The sequence below is a fragment of the Pteropus vampyrus genome, unplaced genomic scaffold, assembly GCF_000151845.1.
Source record: "Pteropus vampyrus isolate Shadow unplaced genomic scaffold, Pvam_2.0 Scaffold11, whole genome shotgun sequence".
NCBI lineage: Eukaryota > Metazoa > Chordata > Mammalia > Chiroptera > Pteropodidae > Pteropus > Pteropus vampyrus.
The window spans coordinates 5,170,584-5,181,293 of NW_011888792.1; positions in this window are offsets into that span (position 1 = coordinate 5,170,584).

Consider the following 10,710-nt stretch of genomic DNA (forward strand, 5'->3'; position numbering starts at 1 on the left):
TGCTTGGAAACAAGAGAACCTATTAACAAGCTGTCTGGATTGATAGAGTCACTAGCAGTGTCACGATGGCCTAAGAGTCCAAATTGTTAGTAAGCTGATTCTCATTAACTGTGGGCTGGCAAAACATCAAGAGAAACCTGTGCAGACAGCAACAAAACATGCCTGATAAAATATGGGCAAATAGCATTCATAATAAAAAGGTCAGTTAAGGTATTGTAAAGCTGTTCACTGCTTAGAAATCACTAAACCAGTTAAGGATATAAAACTTTTTATCAACATAATAATAAATTAAGTATTCTTTTGAGTAAGACCAAGGCTTGTAGGAGGCCAAGAAATTTGATGTTTAGTATCACAGTCTTGCTTGATTTCTGTTTGAGTCATCACCCAAATAATCTATGAAGTTCTATAATCTTTAAAAACATTCTCAAAACAAATAGATTAATTTTTAACTGATCAGAAATAACTTTGTAAACAGTGAGAGTATATGGAATTAGTTACCATCATGAACATAATCTCATTTTACAGTTGAATAAACAGATAAAATTATAAATCTAGAACATGATTTTCTGATTCTCAAAGTAATGTTCTTTGAATGTAGGTTGCTGTTTCTCAAATCAGAGATAATCAGACAGGATGGAAAGAAAAAGTCTTAGTGAGCAAATTTTTCTCACTATGTTATTCTCATTTCAATTTTCTCTTTTTTTTTCTAATATTCTTATAGTTTTGAAATTTCTGGTTATATGATTTAAGTCAAAGCTGTATATAAGCAGTAATAAGTTTTGGAGTATAAGAACAAATACATTTTGTATTCACATAAAAATTGATTAGAGAAACAAAGCTTATTTCTTCTTATAAATGTATGTCATACCTAAGAAATCATTACCATATTTATTGCAGGACTTCTAAGAAAATATTCTTACAGGTGTGTCCAACTACAGTCTATTACCATATAGATCATTCTAGTTGGAAATATTAGTATGAACTAATGTTTAACTTAATTTATATATAGATTGTTTCATATAAAAATATTTTTATATGTGTATATAGTTTCTGTATTCTCCAATTAAAGGAGCCAGGGCTACGTGGGAACTGGCTGATTCTGGGACAGGAAATATATAAGATGATCTGGGAGCATATTCTCATGCCAGAAAGTAGAGAAGCATTAGAACACATGCACACACAATATAATGGAAGATGTCACAGAGACAAGGAACCAACAGAAAGGGCTCCCGATGGCCAAAGCTGAAACAATTTGAAGAACAAAATAAAGTAGTATTGTATTATAACCCACAGTATAAAATATTGACGAGCTGATACTAATACAAATAAATGATTGAATAAATGAAGAGACTAATCTTGCATGAAAAATAATTCCAAATAATATATGTACATATTCTACTCTCAAGAAGCTAGACCATAGCTCTCCACTCCTCAAGTGTGGGCTGCACATAGAGACTTTTTTTCCAAAAAGTACAGTATGGAAAAGGGGGAAAATAATGCAACTTTGCAGTGGAGAAACCTGTCAAAAACTATCTCAGCCAGGTGATCAAGTCCAACATCCACAGTGATAAGTCATGTCTGCAGTGTGTACCTTTTATATGATGTAAAAAACATTGCACTTTATGATATTCCCCCACCCCCCGCAAAAAAAAGCACATAACCCAGTTCAATCATGACAGAAACATCTGACAAATTTCAATTGAGGGACATTCTACGAAGTATCTGACCAATACTCTTGAAAACTGTTGGACATGGTTCCATAATATAGTGGTTAGCATGTCTGCTTTACACGCAGAAGGTTCTGGGTTTACACCCCAGTGGAGCCATGGTCCATGGTCTACAGCCATGCCACTCTGAACAAGCCCAATGTCTGATTTCGGAAGCAGGGTCAGGCCTAGTTAGTACTTAGATGGGAAAGCAGGGTCAGGCCTGGTTAGTACTTAGATGGGAAACCACCTAGGAAGAGCAGATACTGTAGGCATAAATAATAATAACAAAAAAGAAAACTGTCAAGGTTATCAAAGGTAATCTGAGAAAACTTCAAAGCCAAGAGTAGCCTAAGGAGACATGATGGTCAAATGTAATGTGTTTTCTTGTATGAAGTCCTGGATCAGAAAAAGGTTAGATAAAAACTTAAAAATATTAATATAGTACAGACTTTAGTCAATAGAAATGTATCAATATTGGTTTATTAATTGTGACAATTGTACCATGCCAATGTAAGCTATTAATAATAAGGAAAATGGGTGTGGAGTATAACAAGAACATTATATCCTATCTTTGAAATTTTTCTATAAATATAAAATTGTTCTAAAATAAAAAGTATAGATATCTATGTCTATCTATACACACGTGCACACACACACACGCGTGCATGTGAACACACATACACACACACACACACACACACACACACAATCTCTCCTTTGCCAACAAGAGAAGGTAATCAAAACACCAAGAGAAAAGTGCCCAAAAGTTTAGAACCTGAGCTATCCCACTATATCTATCTTGTAACTGTTTCCAATTTCTCAGCTTCTCAACCTATGCTTCTCTACTTATCTCCACATTTTTCTGACCCTCAGCAGGTTTCTATTTCTTAACTCTATTTCTTGGATTTTATTTTTTTCTCTCAATTTCTAAAATCTGGAATCCTAAAGACTTTATGGTGGGTAAAGTCCCCACTACCACATGCAATTACCTTGATATATTCTTTATTATATCCTCTCTTCAAGGATGTTCTTTCAATTAGTATTTTGAAGCCTTGTAGTTTACGGCTCAGACACATTTGGTGAAAATATTACAAGTCTATTACTACCATTATTTTTACGAGTTACATAGTGAAATCATTAACTTTTACGAAATTAGTTATTTCATGTTGTCATATTTAGATTTAGTCAAGTAACAATGAACGTTTTTAAACTTTATTTTCTAATCCACTTACGCAAAGTAACTAAAGATTTCTGGCAACTTAATGACATTTCATGATTTAAATTCATTTATATATGAACAAAAGAATTCAAATACTTCATCTAAAAATATGTATGCTCTTTAAAAAATAGCAGAGGTTGATAGACTGCTACAAAACCTGCAATTATATGTACCTATATTGAATACTAATGATGCATAGCTATGTTTTTTTTTTGAATAATCAGTTTCCTAATGTATATATGTACTAATGGTCCATAAATTTGATATTAAATGATATAATCTCTGTGCACTTCTGTATTAATGACTGGGGTTAACTCTTTCTATGAAGTAACTGAATAAAAAGGTTCAGACAAAACTATGAAAAACAGGAAAATAATCTGGAGATTAATAAATAGTTTTAGCAGGTAGGAAATGTAATGCTACCACTTGCAAGAGGCATAATGTAAAATGTTGTGGTTATCTTTGCAAGTTTATAAGATTTGCCTGTGAAACCAGATAAGGATCGCTGGGTTGTTTTTTTGTTTTGCTTTTTTTTTTGTAAAGGTATCCATTTGATTATTTAATCTCTTTAAACTTTCTCTACTGGATTAAATTTTGTTGAATTTTATCTTTCTAGAAAATCCATATCATCCAGAATTTCAAATATATCTTCATAAATAATAAATATTTAGCAAGAAGAAATGGTAAATGTTGTAGATGTATTGTGGCAAAGAAATGAATTAAGAGAGTACTGACCTGAAAGTCTCCAGTTAAACAGACACATTTATTTGTGAGATCGAATGGGATGAGTAGTTGAGGAGAGTAAAACTTTGAACTGGCTACTGATTAAAAATTAAGAGAAATAAAAAAGATTTGCTAAATGGTAGTGACTCATCTGAGATTGGATCAGAATACCCTCTTTGAAATGTATTTCACTCTTCCCTAAAACTATCTGAATCCTGCCTTTATTTTAAGACCTATTTTCAATCACTCCTCCATCATAAAATAACCAGGTGATATTTCTTCTTTTTCTCAATTTCCTGTTTCTATCCAATTAATTCAAATAACTCTGTGAGAGATTTTTAAGGAACATATTTTTTACAACATATAAGAAGCTACAGTACATTAAATATTATATCATAAATTTGTTTTACATTTGACTCCACCAAGAACAGCAGTTCATTGATTTCTGCAGCCCCTTTTCTGTCCCTAATACCACTTCCCTCTCTGCCCAATTCAACTATGTATTCTTCTATTGCAATCATACTCAAAACCTTTATCTACCTTTTTTATCATACTCAACTGAGAAATTCCAACTCAGGCTAAGTTCAGTTCTCCATAGTTTACATATATGGTTGAAACACATGTAAATGTGTATGCACATACACATATGCATGTGCACACACACATATACACATATCATTGCAACTATCTGTTACTTTAAATTCAGGATCACTATATACCAAGCGCAATTTTAGTCATGATAGTAATTCTACAATGTCTAGGATCCCAAGGTTTCTAACCTTTATTAGTCCAAATAATTTAGGTTATTCTCTGATAATAATAACCTCCTAAAATTCAATGTAAGCATACAAACAAACAATGGCATATTGCTCACTCATTCAAAATATTCATCTACACTGGGAAGCTTTCCTGGACAGCTGTTGTCTAAATAATGATTCAAAATCACTCTTTACAACATCTTAGGATTCCATGATTGCACATTAGGGGAAGAGTTCTCTAAGAAATCTGTCTCAGGTAATCAATTGCCTGAGAAACAATTGATTGCTTGAGATAGATCTTCCAGAGAAGTGAAACATATTTAGAAACCTAACCTTAAAAGTGAAATCGTTAGCAAACATAGGTACTATATTTCTCAAATAAAAATGTCCTCAAAAAAAAAGTAAATATGTGAGGTGATGAACGTGTTAACTGGGTGGGGGAATCTTTTCATGATGTATACAGATATTGAATCATCATCTTAAATATACACTTTAAATATCTTATAATTTTATTTGTCAATTATACCTCACTAAAGCTGGATACAAACAGAATTCCCAGTTAAATTTAAATTTCAGATAAAAATTAATAATTTTGAATATATGTGTCCCATGCAATATTTTGGAAAATACTTATACTAAAATATTATTTGTCATTTATCTGAATTTTGAAATTAATTGAGTGTTCTACGTTTTATTTGGCTATCCCAAATCCAAGTATCTAGAAGGAAACGTAGAAATTATTGATGAGCAACACTATGTAAAACCACTCCAACCTTTTCGTATCAGAGCGTATATAAAAATTACAGTACCTATGCTCTTTTGGAGCCCTGGTTGAGTCTGCTTATGATGGTAGGTGATGGATCCTGGGATTTCAGATACCTTAAGTCTTGGCATAGTCAAACTGAGGAATAAAGGAAATAATATAAGATCATTGCCCTAAACTATACTCTCTGCCAAATCTCCTTCAAGTGTTCAGTTGCATGACTACATAACAATTGGTTATTCATTAATTGGTTGGTGGACATTTTTCTGATGCATAGAATTTTGTCGTTGAACGATGCCAGATAATGAATTCAAAGTGACTAATTTTAATAAAGTAAGTAGCCACATATCTTCTAAGCAACCAAATAGACAAAGTGGTGATGCATAAAATCTCTGACCCTAGGGCCTGAGTATCTATAATTTTTTCTTTAAAGTCTCATACTAGGCTGATAAACCTGGGCTAAAGAGATCTTAAAATATGTTGTTTTGTATAGTCTTGAGTTCTCTAGGCTAGCTTGAAATGATATAGAAAATCACTTTTTAAAAACAGAGTTTGAAGGAAAATCTCCTTTTGAATCACCCATATTTCTCTCTCTTTATTAGAGTTAATGCTTTAAGAAAGTATTACTCTGTTTCAAGTGTCTGGTTGTTTGCCAGGACTTGATAAGGGGGTTAGGACTCCATTGACTGGAGTCTGGCCTAGGATTAGCAGTAAGCTATAGGAATTATTTTGTCCTTGATTGAACTTTCAAAAAATATGCTCAATATTGCATATATAATACAAATACTTTAAGGGCTTAATGAAAGAATGACTGAAAGTGAAATATACCTAAATAAAGTATATTTATCAATGCCTTCCTTAGAAAATCAATTATCTAGGCCTTTTACCATTCTAGTAATTGAGTAAAACAATAGCTTCCAAACAATTCCTTTGCATCCAAATGCGATACTGATATAGTAAAAGAAATCCATAATACATAATTCAAACTCACCCATATTTCATGTGTGTAATACAAAATCTGGATGCCCTATCTTCATTTCCAGACCTAAGCAATCCATTGTTTTCGATCAAGTTATAGAAGGAAGACAGCAAAACAAACATTAAAGTAAAAAAAAAAAAAAACTATTTTAAGTTTTCTTCTTTTGTAATGACAAAATATACAAATATGCAGCAAAATAATACTTTTGAGTCAAACCAGGACCACATTTTATTGTCTCTCTCTTTCTCTCTTACACACACACACACACACACACACACACACACACACACACACGGCATCTGCATGAATAAGTGTTGAAAAATATTTAAATTATCTCACTTCTGGCATTCTCTGAGTTCATATACAATACAGTTTCACATAAATTTGCTACCTGGAAAGTAACATATCTAAAGATAAATAACTGATATCTCATGGTACCAGTATATTTAAATATAAGTCGCAGAAGGGATTATCACAAAGTAGTTATGGTGAAAAAAATCACAGATTAAAAAATTAACATTCACAATACTATTATTTAACTTTATGTGAACCCTTTCTATACAAAATTTTGAGTATAAGTCAGTAGGAATTCTATCACTAATAATGATTACTTCCAGACACACATACATATGAAAATAACTTTTTGGATACATTTTTTGACTTCTACATAAAGTATAAGAGGAAGTATCTATCATCACAGGCTATGCATAAAATATTTATTTTCTCAAAGGTATACCAGGAAGACTATATGACAAATAGAGAGGATAGACAATAGAAATACCTATGAAATAAACATTTATCTCAAGATCCCTTTTACTTTTTATGTTATTAGGGAACAAAATCTATCCATCAAGTCATTTTATTGCCTACAGAAATTTAAATCTCTAGTTTTACTCTCTTACAGGTTGTAAGATGAAGAATGGGAGATAAAATCAATATCTGTTTGACTCCTAAGTCTATCCTCTTTCCTATTTTAGTTACATTATTAGAATTTTTTTTTTAATATGTGAAAGGCATGCATGTGTGGACATGTTGGTGTGAATATTTGTTTTCAAGATTCATGAATTTAAATTAAGATCATCAGGATTCAGTTTGTCCCTTACTGTTATTTTAAATGCAGATCTCATTCTCTACTACTGAATAAATACATAGTGTTTGGGGTTAAACTTTTATTGTTGAAGACTTTAAAAAAATTTTCTCTGAAGACCTCTAAAAAGATATTAAATTTCATTGGAATAAAGAGATTAAATAGTTGAATGGAATCAGCCAATGATAATACTATTAGGAATACATTAAGTACTTCAAGGTTATGGAACTCTATTAACACTTCAGATACTTAATTTTATCGGATATTGGTGACTGGAGAGTCACTGACATTTTAGCACTTTGAAATATATTAGAATATTATTTGGAAACAAGTTGATTAGCAAAGGTCAAGTTATTTTTTTAAAACCAAAATTCTCTTCTAAATCATCTGGATTTAGAAACCTGAAGTCACTTTTCAAATATTGCTAAATATAGTTATTTATCTCTTCTTGCTATTGTCTTAGAATTGGAGCAGTTTGAGAACACAACAAATTCAGTATCTAGATGTACATAACTGGGATTGGGAAGTAATACAATCTTTATTTGAAGGTTTCAAATGGCCCGTCACCGATAGCACTCTTTTTTCAGCTGTGGTATGAAGGTATTCCTTTGGTATTATATTTCTATATTTCATGCAAATATAGAACAGAAATCTATGGTCAAGGGTGGTGAGAATTGCTCTAAGTCTAAGTGTTTGGGGTGCTCTCTGTCCTTTTCTGCTGGTTTGATCTTTCCCAATGCAAACACACACACACACACACACACACACACACACACACACACACACACACACACACACACACACACACACACACGCATAAACATTCTCTCTCTTTCTTGCTTTATGTATACATATGGTACTGCTCATCTGGATAGTCAATAATCCTAACTACTTCTTTGAATAGTAATTGGCATTAATAGGAATATGGCACATTTCAACTTGATTTACAAAGTTCCTTTTATTTAATTATATATTTTATGAAAATTTTCATTTCAAATAAACTTGTCTTAATAAATGATCTCCAAAGAGAGCCCTTTGTAATAATAAATCTATTTGAAGCATACCTAGGTGGTGCCACAAATATAATTAACCAGACAATAAAGATTATATAAGCAAAATTATCTTTATACATACTTGAATGCACTTTCAAGTGTATATAAAAAGATATGGCATAAAAGTTTAAGAATGTAGAATAAGCTTACTTCTTATTCTTGTATGTGGTTTTATCCATCTAAAAATATTGTTTGTGTTTATTAATGTATATATATATTCTATAGAATGAATTAAAATGTATGCTATAAAAATATTCAGCCATGTCTAATTAAAAATTGCTAATATTTACTGAGTCTTTTATGCCAAGCGGGAAATAGTAGTACCAAAAAAAAAAAAAAATCTTTCTTCAAAATTGATGCTTATAGAAGAACAACTTGCTGGTCTCACTGTTAGTATATGTTAAAGTTGGAATTCCAAACAAAAACTCATAGTCCAATATGTCAACATTATATTATATGTTTTCAAAAATTGTTAGAATAATCTGAATATTGAATATTATTTAAGAGAAAATAAATGATTTTGTAGACACTATATATGTATATCTATTTCTGTAAATAATAGAATCAGCATATACATTGTATTAAATATTAAAGAAAAATATCTTTTTCTTAAACCTAGAAATAGGCTTACTCCTTTTGCTTATATAATTCTAAATCTGCATCACTAAATCATCTAATTTGTATTTTGAACAAGTATTTAAATGATTAATCAAATAAAAAATATGTAAGCAATAATCATTGTTTATGACCTCTACTTGCTAATCAGAATTTTAAACTTTTGTATTTATGGTGACGTTTCAAAAGAAAATCTCAGGAAGTTTATCAAATAACTTTATCAGATCTTTTCATGTTTTTAAAATAAATTCTCATTAGATCCTTTTTTTCTCATTTAAATGTGTAATTTTCTGTCTGCCTCTGCTTATGTTTCTTAACACACAACAATTAGATCTTCCCAGATCAGAATTGAATTCAAACAGTTCTTCTTTTACTAGATATGTATGACTAACAAATTATTTTTTTCAATGAGTTGTTTTATTCTATCCTTTCATTCTTTAAACAAGAGATTCTTAATAATAGCTACACATTAAAACTTCTATTAGAGCTTTTGAAAAGTAAGAATGTTCAAAATCAATGCCAAAGATTCTAATTCAAAAGAGTTGAAGTAGGTCCAGGTATCCTTGTAATTTTAAAAAGACCACAGTTGATTGTAATAACAACCAGACATGAAAACTACTCTCATAACCTTTGAACTGAAATCCCAAACCACATTTGTATCTTTGGTCTCATTTGGACTCAGGAAACATACACACACATATGTATATAGTTGTTTTGTTTTATTCATTATAAAATGAGAGATTGATAGTTCAGTCTTAAGAGAATCACGTCATAAATCCTACTCTAATTTCATGCTTAAAAATTATTATTGTTGGGACGTCTTGATTGTAGAACCCTTTGCTAATCTTTTGGCTTCTTTACATAGATAATCATGATAGAATTTTTGATGACTTTTAGTTACCTTAATTTCTCCTTTTCTTACCATTCTTCATTTAGTTATTCATTTCATATAAGAATTTTCAGAATCATTTTCCTCAGTTTCTCAAATACCAAATCTCTGCTCCTCTTCTTTTTTGAAAAATGTTATCTTGAAGCATAGATGATTTTCCTTGATTTTACATCCTACTCTTCCCAGTTGAGTGTGCAGAACATGTCTGCTAGCTTTTCTCACTTTATCTATCTATGTTATACATCCAAATAAACTTTAAGCAGCTTTCCAATTTAGAATAGAAATTACAAATGTTTAATTCACCAGAGTCAAATAAACAAATACTATAGCTAAAGTTCTCATAAAAGGTAGCTAATTATGATGCAGTATAAAACAACATACATATACATATGTGCTAGATTAAATTTCTTTTAGGTTTTTATTCAATTCTGGTAGGATCTAAATATGCAAAATTTTCTTTTCAAATGATATTTTAATTGAGCTAATCAACTGATTTTTTTATTCTTTCAATCAACCATCAAATTATTTATTTACTATTAAGTGACTGTGCATTCTGAGTCTGATACTGTGCTGAGATAGAATGTTGTACATATATGTTTCCAATCTTTAAGCAGGTGTTAGTCTTGAGCAGGAGACAGAAAAATAAACAATAGAGTACAGGGCAATGCATTACTAATTAGAGCTATTTCAAGTGTGAACAGAATGATTTGAGAGAATACAGAGGAGAAAGGATCATTTCCTTGTAACTTAAAAAAAAATTTCTTTAGCTTCTGAACTCAAACTCTAGCTGAAATTTTAAAAAGGGGAAGAGGAATCAATAAAGTTAACTCCATTTAAAAAGATGTACATCATAGACTAAGGATTAAACTTCTTAACATATAAAGAACTTCTTAAAAAATAGGAAGATATAAATACA